Genomic DNA, 16,495 nt, shown 5'->3' with positions numbered 1-16,495 from the left:
GATAAGCACGACAAGACATACATCAAGTGTTCTCAAATCATAAAAGACTCAATACGATAAGATAACTTCAAAGGGAAAACTCAATTCATCACAAAGAGTAGAGGGGGAGAAACATCATAAGATCCAACTACTATAGCAAAGCTCGGGATACATAAAGATCGTGCCATAGAGGGAACACGAGAGAGAACACGAGAGAGAGAGATCAAACACATAGCTACTAGTACATACCCTCAGCCTCGAGGGTGAACTACTCCCACCTCGTCATGGATAGCGCCAGGATGATGAAGATGGCCACCGGTGATGGGATCCCCCCTCCGGCAGGGTGCCGGAAAGGGCACCTGAGAGGTTTCTGGTGGCTACAGAGGCTTGCGGCAGCGGAACTCCCGATCTATCTTTTTCTTTGATGCTTTTAGGGTATGTAGGCTTATATAGGCGAAAGAAGTCGGTCGGGGAAGCCTCGAGGGGCCCACGAGAGGGTAGGGCGCTCCCAGGGGGGTGGGCGCGCCCCCTGTCTCGTGGCTTCCTCGATGACCCCCTGGCTTGCACTCCAAGTCTCGTGGATCATAATCTTTCCAAAAATCATGCTGCCGAAGGTTTCGTTCCGTTTGGACTCCGTTTGATATTCCTTTTTTTCGAAATACTGAAACATGCAATAAAACAACAATATGGGCTGGGCCTTCGGTTAATAGGTTAGTCCCAAAAGTAATATAAAAGTGTATAATAAAGCCCGTAATCATTCAAAGTAGATAATACAATAGCATGAATGCTTCATAAATTATAGGTACGTTGGAGACGTATCAATGCCCCAGGAGTTCAAACTTGAACCAAAACATGCTGACTAAGCTGAAGGCAGTGTACACCTTGGTGGAGCAATTGTACACCGGGTCTCAACGTACCCTTGCATTGGTGGCTTTGTCCAATGAAGTACAAACCCTACTAGGACACGTCTTGAAGAATCTTTCAGTTCTTCCGCAACGGATCAATGAACTGAGACGGTCAGCTGCAAGAGCCGGAGCGATAAATGCTCTAAGGCGGGCTAATGCCTGGCTACTGGAACTAGACCCGGCGGAGATTGCCATTGGTTATCCAAGCCTGAAGGAAGACGGCACGCCGTCTGAAGATGCAGATTTTCTCGCCTGTGTCAAAGAGATACGCCTCATGGCGACTGTCGGTGTCAAAACTGGCGGATCTCGGGTAGAGGGTCCCGAACTGTGCGTCTAGGCGGATGGTAACAGGAGACGAGGGACATGATGTTTTACCCAGGTTCGGGCCCTCTTGATGGAGGTAAAACCCTACGTCCTGCTTGATTAATATTGATGATGTGTGTTACAAGAGTAGATCTACCACGAGATCAAGGAGGCTAAACCCTAGAAGCTAGCCTATGGTATGATTGTTGTTCGTCCTACGGACTAAAGCCATCCGGTTTATATAGACACCGGAGAGGGCTAGGGTTACACAGAGTCGGTTACAATGGTAGGAGATCTACATATCCGTATCGCCAAGCTTGCCTTCCACGCCAAGGAAAGTCCCATCCGTACACGGGACGAAGTCTTCAATCTTGTATCTTCATAGTCTTGGAGTCCGGCCGATGATGATAGTTCGGCCATCCGGACACCCCCTAGTCCAGGACTCCCTCAGTAGCCCCTGAACCAAGCTTCAATGACGACGAGTCCGGCGCGCATATTGTCTTCGGCATTGCAAGGCGGGTTCCTCCTCCGAATAATTTATAGAAGATTGTGAACACCAGGATAGTGTCCGGCTCTGCAGAAATAATTTCCACATACCACCGTAGAGAGAATAATATTTACACAAGTTCAATCTGCTGACGTATTTGATGGTGTGATGTCACACCACTACCAAGCCTTTACTTAAATCTTTTTTATTGTACCACCTCAGCGCGTTTAGCGAAGCAGTTTCCTTGGCACGTCTTGTTGGAGCAGAGATCGTGTTCCCCTTATTCCAGGATTCCCATCAATATGGACGTGGGTAACCCAACCGCGCCATTGATTGCGGCGCTTGGGGGATAAGCAAGTTTTATCAGGCCGGTGGGGACACATGTTTTCGTCCGCCCATATAAGGGGATAAAGATCCAACCCTATTACCTGCGCCTTCTTCCTCCTTGGCTTATCCATCTCTGCGAACCCGAGGTCCAGCGCCCAAGCCCGCACATCTCACCTCAACCTTCTCCAACTATGTCCGGAGCAGGAGGCAAGTGGATGGCCTCCTCCGTCACGGAGGGGCAGATCCAGAAGCTGTGCAACGCCGGATACTTGTCCAGTGACATCGCACACCAGCTCCCCAACGAGTGAGAGCTCATTCGCACCCGAAGCCCCATGAGAGGGTAGTATTCCTTCCCCATTTCCTCCGCGGACTAGGCTTCCCACTCCATCCCTTTGTCCGGGGGCTCATGTTCTACTACGGCCTGGATTTCCATGATTTGGCCCCGAATTTTATCCTCAACATCTCGGCATTTATCGTCGTGTGCGAGGCCTTCCTCTGCATCCAGCCCCACTTTGGCTTGTGGCGCAAGACCTTCAGTGTCAAGCCGAAGGTTGTGAAGGGCAGCCAAGCGGAGTGCGGAGGCGCCATGGTGGGCAGGATGTCCCACGTTACTTGGCTTGAGGGCACTTTCATGGAAACCATCAAGGGGTGGCAATCGGGGTGGTTCTACATCACCGAGCCGCGTGACCCCGAATGGGCAGCGGCCCCCGAATTCAGATCCAGCATCCCCACACGGCTCACCTCCTGGAAAGAGAGCGACCCGGACATGGGGTGATTCGGAGGAGCTAACCGGACTCCAGGCTTGCATCCAAAAGCTAGTGGACAAGAAGCTCAAGCTCGTCAACGTAGTCTAGGTCATGCTCATCCGCCAGATTCTCCCGTGCCAACGATGGGGCTTCAACATGTGGGAGTTCGATCCGGCGCAGCACCAGACTTTGAGCGGGCTCTTCGACACTACGTACGAAGATGTCTGGAAGGTGTTGTTCAAGGGCGCCGAGGCTCCCGCATCCGCTACCGAAGATTGCGGATTCAGCTTGGAGCGTCCAGCTCATGAGGTAAGTGATTTTGTCCTTTAAGGGACGCTTGTTTTCCATAGTTTGACTCTATGCGGGATCTAAACTCCCTTTCCTTTGACAGGACTGGCAGAAGAAGGCCGAACAGGCTATCTGTCCGGCCCCATTGCCAGAGGACCCAACGGATGCCCGTTTGATGGGGCTGCTGGCTCCGGCACCCCATGTGGTGCCGGAGAAGAAGGCCAAGAAGAAGGCCACGGGACTCAGAAGAGTTCCCGTTTTCAGGTGCTATCGGATGACGACTCCGAGGCCAACTCCTCTCACCAAGGTGAGGAGGAGAAGAAGAAAGCCTCTTCCCCAGCGGGGGGAGAGAAGAAAAGAAAGGCCTCCCCAGCGAGGGAGGCCGAAGGGTCCAAGAAGGGAAAAACTCTTCCCCCGGACTGTTCTGCCAACGCCTGTGATGACGACGAGGACTGGCCTCCAAGGGCCAGGCCTCTGGCGAGATCGTGAGTATCCGGACTCCCGAATAACTTCATGGTTTATCTTTTTTGCCACACAATGTCTTTCTAATACCGTATACAACCCTGCAGTCCGCCCAAGGATGATCTTCCCGCTTCGTCGAGCGGGTCCTTCGGTGCGTCGGATATGGATTCTCTTCCGACCGCCTCCACCCCCCGTGACACGGATGATGCTGAGGTGGGATCCCAGGAAGGGACCAGCCAGGAGGAGGAGGCCCCGGAGGTGTCGCAGGACAACCTCCCGGACTTTGCACCGGACTCGGCTCCGGATCACATAGTGGCTCCGGAGTCCGGCGGGCGGCCCCTTCGTAAGAAGGGCAAGACCGTGACATCGGCAGCCTCCGTCCAACCGGAGGTGCCGGATAGCTTGCTGGAGGCGCTCAATGGCGCCTCCATCGAAGAGGAACACCGCACTGTTATGAGTGCGGTGATTCAGAAGGTGCAGCTCGCCAAGAGCGGGCTGACTGAAGCCTGCAGCAGCCTTCTAACAGGCTTTGAGGTAAGAATTTTGATATATGTAAAATAGTACCGCATAGACAGTAGCCCCTGATGCTCGGTTCGGTGTTCGGAAAGAAAACCCGGACTGAGGATCTAAGAAGATAAAGGCAGGAGTCATAAAAAATATGTCGATATGGGATTGCAGGCTGCGCTGCTGACCTCTGCTGCACTGACTGCGGAGGTCAATACTTTGAAGGAAGGCCTTGAGAGGTCCGAGAACGAGCTCGGCCGTGCCAAGAAGCAGCTCGAGGACAAGGAAGGTGAGTAACACCTTATTAAAATTGTACCTTACAGAAAAGGACTTTGGTTGCAAAATGAAAGACAAGGATAACGTGGGTATTGCAGGGGCCACTAACGAGGTGGCGACCCTGAAAGAGGCGGTGGCTACGGCTGAACGCAATGCGGCCGCGGAGCACACCGAGCGAATGAAGCAGGAGGCGCGGGTGGCGGAGGTACAGCAAGAGCTCCAGGATCTCGTGAAAAAACATGAGAGCCTGGAGCGTGACTCGAAGACTCGAGAGTCTGAGCTTGCAACAGCTCTTGAGAGTGCCAAAGCCGCTAAGGCCGAAGCCTACAAGGCCCTCCAGGAAATCGAGGCATTGAAGAAAATAGCAGCGGGTAAGGCATTTTTCATGCAAAGTAAGCATGTGAGTGTTAACTACCTGTTGCTTACCCGAATTTGGAGATCTCCAGGAGCATTCGCGGATCTTCCTCTCAGCGTGTCCGATGCTGCCGCGTTCTACCGGGATGAGGAGGGGAGCTTGACGGAGAAGGTCTTATGGTCTCAGTATGCTGAGGCCGGACATCCGGTGCCCCTTAGCGACCAGCTAAAGCAGTTGGTCGAGCTCGACAAGGCGGCCGAACAGGCCATGAAGGGCCTCATAGTTCGGCTGTGGCCTAAGGAGGCCATGCCTGGGAGCTACTTTGGCCTGGTGCGGTGGCTGGTGGATGCATGCCCGTGGGTCGAAGTCATCAAGCACTCCGCCTGTATTGAAGGTGCCTGTCGGGCCCTTGCCCGCGCGAAGGTGCACTGGGGCAAAATGGATGCCCAGAAGCTCGTGACGGACCCACCACCGGAGGGCAAGGAGCATCGCACACCCGAGATGTATTATAAGAGTGTGCTTAAGGGCGCTCGCACTATTGCGGGTGAGTGCTCCAAAGATGTAATATTTGAGTAGACTCGCATTTTGTTATCCTGTGCGCCGAAAACTTAGTTCATTTGCACTAAGCAACGCGTTTTGATTTAAAATATTACCTTCTGTGCGGCTGTTTATCAAATCTGAGAGATGGCAAGTCGTCGGCTTCAGCCCCCATGCCACGAGTGCTGGGGTGTGCGGGATAAACTTGAGCACTCTTGTTCCCATATTTGGGTCCATCTAGGGAGGTGCTCAACACAACGAACAAGGCAACCGAACTTATAATGCTTGAACACTCTCACTTAGCCATAGAATTCTATAATTTTAAATTTCGGCGAAGCCCCTAATCTTCGGAAGGCCGAATTTGGGGCGCTATCCATGCCTTGGCCGGACAAAAACCGGCTCCTCGCTCTAAGCGGCATAAGTCTTTAGGGACTCGCAAAAAACCTCTCGAACAGCGACCAACTCTCGCCTCATCATGACGGTCAGTTTTAGCTTTCTCCACTGAGGCGTTAACCCAGCTCAACTGGGGCGCAATCGCAGTGGTTCTTCCAGTGCTACCTTAGCCGATACAATGGAACATAAGGTACCAAAACATGGGAGCCGGACAAACCCAACTATTGACCCAAGACATGATTCGGAGCTAATGCATATAATGCTATAAGTTCGGGGTGTCACACTTGTGAAAGTGTTCGGACTTATCACACCATGATGAGGGAAACATAAGCCCCTGGTGTATTTAGCCGTACCAAAACGTACGGATGCGTAATGTCACAAATGAACATATGTATGAAAAAGAAATGCACTTGCAAGCAAAAAAAAGGTGCTGCATTACTTATTAAAGAAAACCTGCTGTAAGTGCAGAACGATACAAATGGTGTGATAAGCAAGGGATGGGACTGTTAAACATGTCCCCCTCCAGGGGTAGGCTGCGGAATGGTGCATAAAACAGATTTAATGCTCGTAATGGAGACCACCTGGATATTCGTTGTAGCCTTTCTTCTTCCCTGGCTGTTGCATCGTGAGTTCGGCAGGTCTACTGCCGGACAGGCCCTCTGACGAACGGTGTTCTGTGGGTAAAAATAAAAAAAAGGAAAAAGAGAAAAAAAAAGAACGACACACTTGAGAGCCCCTGGTGTGGTTGAGCCGCAGTCTGGGCCTATCGTGGTCGTGCCCCTCTCCCCATGCCCATGGTATCTTCAGAGCGTAATGGTGTACGCGAAGGACCTTTATTGACGTTTTACAAGGGCTGGGGTTGGGGCCGCACTGCTACGCGTGCTCGGCACGTGCCAGGTGGTCTTGTGGTAGGTTACTCCAGGCGCGCTTAGCTGTGTCCGGCCGCTTAACGGCCGAACTCGAGAATTGCCTTAAGAGGCTGCATTGTACTTCTGCCGCGAGAGCCGCTGTATGTTCCTCCATGCGGAGAGAATGTTCAGTGTTTCCGTTGACCATGATGACTCCTCGAGGCCTGGCATCTTGAGCTTGAGGTATGCGTAGTGCGGCACCGCGTTGAACTTTGCAAACGTGGTACGTCCGAGCAGAGCATGATAGCCGCTGCGGAATGGAACTATGTCGAAGATTAATTCCTCGCTCCAGAAGTTATCCGGGGATCCGAAGACCACTTCCAGTGTAACTGAGCCTGTACAATTGGCTTCTACACCTGGTATGACGCCTTTAAAGGTCGTCTTGGTAGGTTTAATCCTTGAGGGGTCTATGCCCATTTTGCACACTGTGTCCTAATAAAGCAGGTTCAGGCTGCTGCCGCGGTCCATCAGGACTCTGGTGAGGTGAAATCCATCGACGATTGGGTCTAGAACCAATGCGGCGAATCCGCCATGGCGGATGCTGGTGGGGTGGTCCCTCCGGTCAAAAGTGATCGGGCAGGAGGACCATGGATAGAACTTCGGGGCAACTGGCTCCATCGCGTATACATCCCTGAGTGCACGCTTCAGCTCCCTTTTGGGTATGTGCATTGCATATATCATGTTCACCGTCTGCACCTGTGGGGGGAAACCCTTCTGTCCTCTATTGTTCGGCAGTCGGGTCTCTTCCTCGTCATCGCTATGCAGCCCCTTGTCATTGTTTTCGGCAATTAACTTGCCTGCCTGCTTGAATACCCAACAGTCCCTGTTGGTGTGGTTAGCTGGCTTTTCAGGGGTGCCATGTATCTGGCACAAGCTATCGAGTATTCGGTCCAAATTGGACGGACCCGGAGTAGTTCTTTTGAATTGCTTTTTCCGCTGACCGGGTTTAGAGCCTCTGAATCCGGCACTGACTGTTGTATCCTCACTGTTATCGTCGTTAATGCGGTGTTTGTTTTTGTTACGACGCGACCTGCCATTACGGTCCTTGATATCCGGACTGCCAAAATTTTTGCTGAGGTTGTTGCTGCGTGCTAGCCAGCTGTCCTCACCCGCGCAGAAGCGGGTCATGAGTGATGTGAGGGCTGCCATGGATTTTGGATTTTCCTGTCCCAGGTGCCGGGCAAGCCACTCGTCTCGGATATTATGCTTGAAGGCTGCTAGGGCCTCCGCATCCGGACAGTCGACGATTTGCTTTTTCTTGGTTAAGAACCGTGTCCAGAATTGTCTGGCCGATTTGTCTGGCTGCTGAATTATGTGGCTGAGGTCATCAGCGTCTGGTGGTCGCACATACATGCCTTGGAAGTTATCAAGGAATGCGGCTTCCAGGTCTTCCCAACTCCCAATTGACTCTGCTGGCAAGCTGTTAAGCCAATGCCGGGCTGGTCCTTTAAGCTTGAGGGGGACATATTTGATGGCGTGAAGATCGTCACCGCGGGCCATGTGGATGTGAAGGAGATAGTCTTCGATCCAAACCACGGGGTCTGTTGTGCCGTCGTAAGATTCAATATTCACGGGTTTAAACCCTTCGGGGATTTGATGATCCATTACTTCATCTGTGAAGCATAGTGGGTGTGCGGCGCCTCTGTACTGGGCGATATCGCGACGGAACTCGAAAGAGCTTTGTCTATTTTGTTCGGCCCGGCCGGACTTACTGTGTCCGGCACGACGGTTGTCGTCACGTATCATGGGGCGCTCACGCGATCCATAGATCGATCTTGATTGTCTTGCCTTATCCTCCAATATATCTCGCAAGTCCGGAGCACTCCCCTGTGGCTTTGTGCTCTTCGAGTGATGCTGGGGTACGGTTCTAGTGAAGGGCCTAGGGGCCTCTCTGTTGCGACCACGGGGTGGTCGGTCAGCCGTATTGTCTGCTGGTGATGCAGGTTCATACGCCTCCTCCTCTAATCGGGGGAGCAGCTTGCGTTTAGGGTAACTTTTGGAGGGGCGTTCGAGCTCATGCTCTTCGGCCGCGAGGACTTCAGTCCATCTGTCGGCTACCAGATCTTGATCAGCTCTAAGCTGTTGCTGCTTTTTCTTTAGGCTGTTTCCCATGGCCATAAGCCTGCGTTTAAAATGCTCTTGTTCGACGGGATCCTCGGGCACGACGAATTCGTCGTCGTCGAGGCTTGCCTCGTCTCCGGAGGGAGGCATATAGTCCTCTACCTCTTCTTCTTCCGCTCTCTCATGAGGGCTGGCGTCCCCGTCCTCCTGTGCTGAATCTTGCTGGAGTGGGTTGTCTTCGACACTATCTGGGGTGTTATTATCTCCAGTGCCGGAATCTTCATTCTTGCTATGTCGGGATTTAGAGCGGCGCCGCTGACGTCGGCGCTTGGGCTGTTTCTTGGAGGGGTCATCCTCCGCTACCCCTTCGCCATTCCCATCCTTTGGGATATCCACCATGTATATATCATACGATGAGGTGGCTTTCCAGTGCCCGGTAGGCGCTGGTTCTTGGTTGTCTCCGGCATCGTTGTCCATACCGTCGATGTCTTCGGAGTCGTAGTCTAGCATGTCGGTTAGATCATCGACAGTGGCTACCAAGTGGGTGGTGGGTGGGTTTTGAATTTCTTTGTTGTCCGCATCCCAACCATCCTGGCCACAGTCCGGCCAGGGCTCTCCTGATAGTGAGAGATACTTTAGCGAACTCAGGATGTCGCCAAAAGGTGAATGTTGAAAGATGTCCGAGGCAGTAAACTCCATGATCGGCGCCCAACCGGATTCGATTGGTGGGGGCGCGGGAGGTCCGGAGTCCGGCAAGGAGTCCGGCCCCTCGGAGTCACAAGCTTCGTGAGGGACAAGATCAGTGTTCGGCTCTATCGCCGTAGATGTTGCAGCCCCCGAGGCGGCGTCTAACCGTCCGTCCTCGATCTGCGCAGCCGGCTCTGAATTGAAGATCGGAGCGGGCTCAAGTGCGGCCTCCAGGGTACTGTCCAACCGCAGAGCTAAATCATGCTCGTCGTGACAGTGCGGCACGCTCGACTGTGGCTTGAATCCATCGAGGATCAAGTCCCCACGGATGTCAGCCGTGAAGTTCAAACTTCCAAATCTGACCTGACGGCCAGGGGCGTAAATTTCGATCCGCTCTAGATGGCCAAGCGAATTGGCCCGCAGTGCAAAGCCGCCAAATACGAAGATCTGTCCGGGGAGGAAGGTCTCACCCTGGACTGCGTCATTGATGATGATCGGAGAAGCCATCGAGCCTATCGGTGACGGCACAGAGGAACTCTCAATGAAAGCACCAATGTCGGTGTCAAAACCGGCGAATCTCGGGTAGGAGGTCCCGAACTGTGCGTCTAGGCGGATGGTAATAAGAGACGAGGGACATGATGTTTTACCCAGGTTCGGGCCCTCTTGATGGAGGTAAAACCCTACGTCCTGCTTGATTAATATTGATGATGTGTGTTACAAGAGTAGATCTACCACGAGATCAAGGAGGCTAAACCCTAGAAGCTAGCCTATGGTATGATTGTTGTTCGTCCTACGGACTAAAGCCATCCGGTTTATATAGACACCGGAGAGGACTAGGGTTACACAGAGTCGGTTACAATGGTAGGAGATCTACATATCCGTATCGCCAAGCTTGCCTTCCACGCCAAGGAAAGTCCCATCCGGACACGGGACGAAGTCTTCAATCTTGTATCTTCATAGTCTTGGAGTCCGGCCAATGATGATAGTTCGGCTACCCGGACACCCCCTAGTCCAGGACTCCCTCAGCGACTCTGGTAGCAAGTGAAGTAGATCTTACCAAGTACCAGGCGGGCTATGATTAAGATATCAAAGAATTCCAACGCCTCAGTACGACGTGACCAGTATGATTCCTCCACCTCATAAGCATACCTTTGTTCCTAAAGTTGACCCGGCCGGTCTTATTGATGATGAGGCCGAATTTGAAGCCTTGAACAACATTGACTGGTCATCATCAACCTTCCAGGAAAAGGAGCAGTGCGCAGACGCAGAGAGGGCTAACCCAGACGCTTCCGGGCAATCTTGAAGGTGAACCTGTCAGACCTGGGGTGTAAAAAACAATGTGAAATATTTGGACTTGATGAGTCCTGTAATAGGATAGAGATAACTTTGTCGTGGCCGTCCCATCGTGCATGTTTTGACGCTTATCGTTATTAAGCTGTCGTGCTATATCTATCTGTGTTACTTAGCATCTGTTGACCATACGTTTGATCAGGTTTCAAAAGTTGTCCTTCAATAGACTGCAAAAAATCCTTTGACATCAGCTAACCAGGCGGGTCAAAAGGTGTTTAAAAATAACCATAGATTAGCTTATTACCAAAAACCACAACTATGACTTATGCTTGATACTTCTCGAATTTACACCACCGGTTTATATGAGCCGGTCAGTAAGGGTAATAACCCAACCTTTGGATACTCAAAAGCTTCAGAGGTAAAATGATGCAGATGGATTAATAACTCGCCAGTTAATACTGAGCCATGTTACAGTAAGCATACTTAAAACTTGTAAACCGGAGAAAAAATCTCGAGTCAAACAAAGGGGTCTCCAAAGCAACTTAAATCAAGAAAGAGGTAAAAAAATTCAAGGCTACTGATTCAAATACGATCAGTGAACCGTTCCAAACGGGTTTAAGCTAGGATTCGAATACGATCATGTAGCCCCCAATGGCTTTGGCCTTGCGCCGATCAAGAGGGTATCGACAGCTGTTTTCTCTTTGGTTCGAATACGACCTATGTTTCAACAGGAAGCCCCCTAATTAGCTTGAGAGTTTTTTTAACGACTCTGATTCGAATACGATCAAATTCGGTTCCCAAAGGGGTTAATCTATGATTCGAATACGATCAAGAAGCCCCCAAGTGAGCTCGGCAGTGTGCCAATCAAAAGGGAACCGACAGCTATGTTCTCTTTGGTTCGAATATGACCTATGTTTGAACAAGAAGCCCCCTAGTGATCATAATTGTTAATGGCTAGATTCGAATACGATCATAAGCCGGATCGAACGGGTTAAGCCGGATCAAACGTGATCAGCCCCCAAGTGATCATATGAAAGAAATAATGACAATGACAATGAAAAATTTACCTTGGTGTGGGGGAAATAAGGATAGAGGTCCTGCTTTATTATTTATCATAATATATACATTGGTCAAAAATATGTACATCAGGGGAGCCTATGGCTCAAGTGTAGTAGGGCCGAAGATGAGCAATCTTCCACGGCCTCCGGGTCTCCTCCTCCGACTTACGTGATTCTTTGTGCTCTCGAACATAGATAAGGTAATATGACTCGTTATTCAAGTTCTTGCTAACCACAAAGGGTCCTTCCCAAGGCGGTGATAACTTGTGTGCATCAGTTTGATCCTGGATGAGCCGGAGCACCAAATCACCTTCCTGAAAGGTTCTGGACTTAACACGGCGGCTGTGATATCGGCGCAAGTCTTGCTGGTAAATCACCGAGCGAGCTTCTACTAAGTCTCTCTGCTCATCTAACAGGTCGAGATCGTTCAGACGTGCGTGTTCATTGTCTGCTTCAACATCAGCCGCCACACGAGGCGAGTCATGACGGATGTCAGAAGGGAGAACCGCCTCGGCTCCATAGACCATGAAGAAAGGTGTATAACCCGTAGATCTATTAGGAGTAGTGTTGATGCTCCATAACACGAAGGATAACTCCTCAACCCAACACCCCGGCGTCCGCTGACTGGCTCTCTCGGCTTGACCATTGGACTGAGGGTGAGCCATTGATGAAACATCAAGCCGGATATGCTCACATTGAGAGAATTCCTCCATGGTGCCTTTAGACAGATTAGTGCCATTGTTTGTTATCATGCTATGTGGAAAACCAAAGCGAAATATCACCTTCTTCATAAATTGAACCACCATGGCTGCATCACACCTACTGACAGGCTCTGCCTCAACCCACTTTGTGAACTTATCAACCGCCACCAAGAAGTGGGTCTTTTTATCTTTGGACATTTTGAAAGGCCCAACCATGTCAAGCCCCCAGACTGCAAATGGCCAAGTAATTGGAATCATCCTCAATTCTTGAGACGGCACATGAGCCCGTCTTGAGAACTTCTGACAACCATCACATTTACTGACCAGATCCTCCGCATCTGCATGAGCCGTCAGCCAGTAAAACCCATGACGAAAGGCCTTGGCCACAAGAGATTTTGACCCGTCGTGATGACCACAATCCCCTTCATGGATCTCACGTAGAATTTCTTGGCCTTCTTCAGGGGAGACGCAACGATGAAACACCCCTGTAACACTGCAATGATGCAAGTCGCCATTGACAATTGTCATGGATTTAGACCACCGGGTTATCTGCCTGGCCAATGTTTCATCCTCAGGTAACTCGCCCTGGGTCATATAAGCCAGGTATGGCACCGTCCAATATGGAATGACATGAAGAGCCACCACCAACTGTGCTTCCAGGTCCGGAATTGCCAAGTCCTCCTCTGTAGGTAACTTGATAGAAGGGTTATGCAAAACATCCAAAAAGGTGTTAGGCGGCACCCGTTTACGCTAAGAACCCAACCAGCTTAAGGCATCATCCGCCTCATTCTTTCTTCGGTCAATGTGCTCCACCTGATAACCCTGGAAGTGTCCCGCAATTGCATCGACTTCACGATGATAAGCCGCCATGAGAGGATCCTTAGAATCCCACTTTCCTGATACCTGCTGAGCCACTAGATCCGAGTCGTCGAAGCACTGTACCCGGCTTAGGTTCATCTCCTTAGCCATCCGGAGACCATGGAGTAAGGCGTCATACTCAGCTGCGTTGTTAGTACAGGGAAACGTCAACCGAAGCACATAGCAAAATTTATCACCTCGAGGGGAAGTCAATACAACTCCAGCTCCCGAGCCTTCCAATTGCCTGGACCCATCAAAATGAATTGTCCAGTATGTGTTGTCCGACTTGTATTCAGGCATCTGCAGCTTTGTCCAATCGTTGATGAAATCGACCAGCGCTTGGGACTTGATAGCTGTGCGTGGCACATATTTCAAGCCATGAGGCCCAAGCTCAATAGCCCATTTGGTAACTCGCCCTGTGGCCTCTCTGTTTTGAATGATATCCCCTAAAGGGGCAGAACTAATCACAGTGATGGGGTGGCCCAGGAATGCTTAAGCTTCTGGCTTGCCATGACTACCCCATAGACGAGCTTCTGCCAATGCGGGTAACGCTGCTTAGACTCAATTAGAACCTCGCTGATATAGTAAACCGGCTATTGAACCGGATGTTCCTTGCCAGCCTCCTTGCGCTCCACCACAATGGCCACGCTAACTGCACGTGCGTTAGCAGGTACGTATAATAATAAAGGCTCCTTATCAATGGGAGCAGCAAGAACCGGTGGCTCAGCTAACTGCCTCTTCAAATCTTCAAAAGCAGCATTCGCAGCATCGCTCCAGACAAAGCTATCTGTCTTCTTCATCATTTGATATAGCGGTAGGGCCTTCTCTCCTAACCGGCTTATGAACCGGCTTAGGGCAGCGATACGACCCGTCAAACATTGAACGTCATTGATACATGCTGGTTTGTCCAGAGAAGTGATGGCTTTAATCTTCTCCGGGTTAGCCTTGATGCCCCTGTTAGAAACCAGAAAACCCAAAAGCTTGCCCGCAGGCACACCAAAAACACACTTGGCCGGGTTAAGCATCATCTTGTAAACCCGAAGATTGTCAAAGTTTCCTTGAGATCGTCAATCAAGGTCTCTTTCTCTCTGGATTTAACCACTATGTCATCCACATAAGCATGAACATTGCGCCCAATTTGATTATGAAGACAATTCTGTACACATCGCTGGTAAGTCGCCTGGGCACTCTTAAGCCCAAAAGGCATTGAAACATAGCAGAAGGCTCCCAAAAGAGTAATGAATGTCGTCTTCTCTTGGTCTGTAACCGCCATCTTGATCTGATGATAACCAGAGTAAGCATCCAGAAAGCTCAAACGCTCACAACCCACCATAGCATCAATGATTTGATCAATACGAGGGAGAGCAAAAGGATTAGCTGGACAAGATTTGTTTAAGTCCGTGTAATCCACACACATACGCCAAGTGATGTTTTTCTTAAGCAAAAGCACTGGGTTAGCCAACCACTCCAGGTGAAAGACTTCGATGATAAATCCTGCTGCCAAGAGCCGGGCTACTTCTTCACCAATGGCCTTCTGCCTCTCTTCATTAAACCGCCGGAGAAACTGCTTGACCGGCTTAAACTTTGGATCAATGTTAAGAGTGTGCTCAGCGAGTTCTCTCGGTACACCCGGCATGTCAGATGGTTTCCATGCAAAGATGTCCTGATTCTCACGGATGAACTCGATGAGCGCGCTTTCCTATTTGGGATTGAAATTAGCACTGATGCTGAACTACTTAGAAGAGTCGCTAGGCACAAAATCAATGAGCTTAGTATCATCTACCAACTTAAACTTCATGATCGGCCCATGCTCTCTGGTTGGCTTCTTTAAAGATGTCATGTCTGCCGGGTCGACATTGTCCTTGTAGAATTTTAACCCTTCCATCGCATAGACCGACTCAGCATAAGCCGCGTCACCCTCTTCACATTCCAGGGCCACCTTCCGGCTTCCGTGAACCATGATGGTTCCCTTATGACCGGCATCTTGAGCTGCAAGTACACATAACACGGCCGAGCCATGAATTTGGTGTAAGCCGGCCGCCCGAACAGAGCATGATACGGGCTCTTGATCTTGACAACTTCAAACGTCAATTTCTCAGATCTGGAGACATATTCATCCCCAAAAGATACCTCCAATTCGATCTTGCCGACTGGATACGCCGACTTACCGGGCACAACTCCATGGAAGACAGTGTTGGACTGCTTAAGATTCTTCTCAGTTAACCCCAGCGACAGAAGGTCTCATAGTACAGGATATTGATGTTGCTGCCTCCATCCGTGAGTACCTTCATGAATTTGTATCCACCCACTTGAGGGGCCACCACCAGGGCTAAGTGACCCAGATTGTCAACCGGGGAGGGTGCTCCTCTCTGCTCCATATGATTAGGCTGCTCAGACCACCTCAAATATCGAGGAATTGCCGGCTCAACTGTACTCACAGCCCTCTTATGAAGCTTCTGGTCTCGTTTACAGAAATTGGTGGTGAACACATGATACTGCCCACCGTTCAGCTGCTTTGGATGGCTCTGGTATCCACCTTGCTGCTGTTGCTGACCGCCCTGGCCCAACTGTTGGTTATATCCACCGTGGTTTCCCTGGGAACCTTGGAAATTAGGATTTGACCCGCTGCCCGGGCCATGAAACCCGCCGCCACCTGAGCCGCCGCCCTGCCCATTGTTACCATCAAACATGTTGGAATTTTTAAATGCCTTCATGATTGTACAGTCCTTCCACAAGTGGGTAGCCGGCTTCTGCTAACTGCCGTGTCTCGGACAGGGCTTATTCAATAATTGCTCAAGTGTGGGGCCTGACCCGCCAGATCGGCGAGGTGACCTCCCTTTGTGCCGCTGGTTGTTACCCTGCGCGCTGGTGTTAGCGCAAAATCCAAGCTGCCGTCAGCCTTAAGTTTTGTTACCTCCTTGATTTGCCGGGTTGTGCTGAGGGCCCTTGCCATTGTCGTTCTTCTTTCCCTTCCCTACCTTGTTATTATCAGACTCGGGATCCTTGGTACTATCAGAATCAGAGTACTTAACTAGAGCTGCCATCAGCGTGCCCATATCGTTACACTCGCGTTTGAGCCGGCCCAACTTTTGTTTCAAAGGGAAGAAATGACAATTTTTCTCCAACGTTAAGACTGCAGAGCCGGCATCCATCTTATCAGATGAATGTCTTATGGCTTTAACTTGGCGCACCCAATGGGTTGTAGACTCGCCCTCCTCTTGCTTGCAATTCGTCAAATCCACGATTGACATGGGCTGCTTGCACGTGTCTTTGAAGTTCTGGATGAACCGGGCCTTTAACACCGCCCAAGAGCTGATTGAATTAGGTGGCAGGCGTTTCAACCACGTGCGAGGAGTTCCATCCAAAATCA

This window comes from Triticum dicoccoides, chromosome 2B (assembly GCF_002162155.2).
Source record: "Triticum dicoccoides isolate Atlit2015 ecotype Zavitan chromosome 2B, WEW_v2.0, whole genome shotgun sequence".
Lineage (NCBI taxonomy): Eukaryota > Viridiplantae > Streptophyta > Magnoliopsida > Poales > Poaceae > Triticum > Triticum dicoccoides.
Note: the sequence above shows the minus strand (reverse complement) of the source record.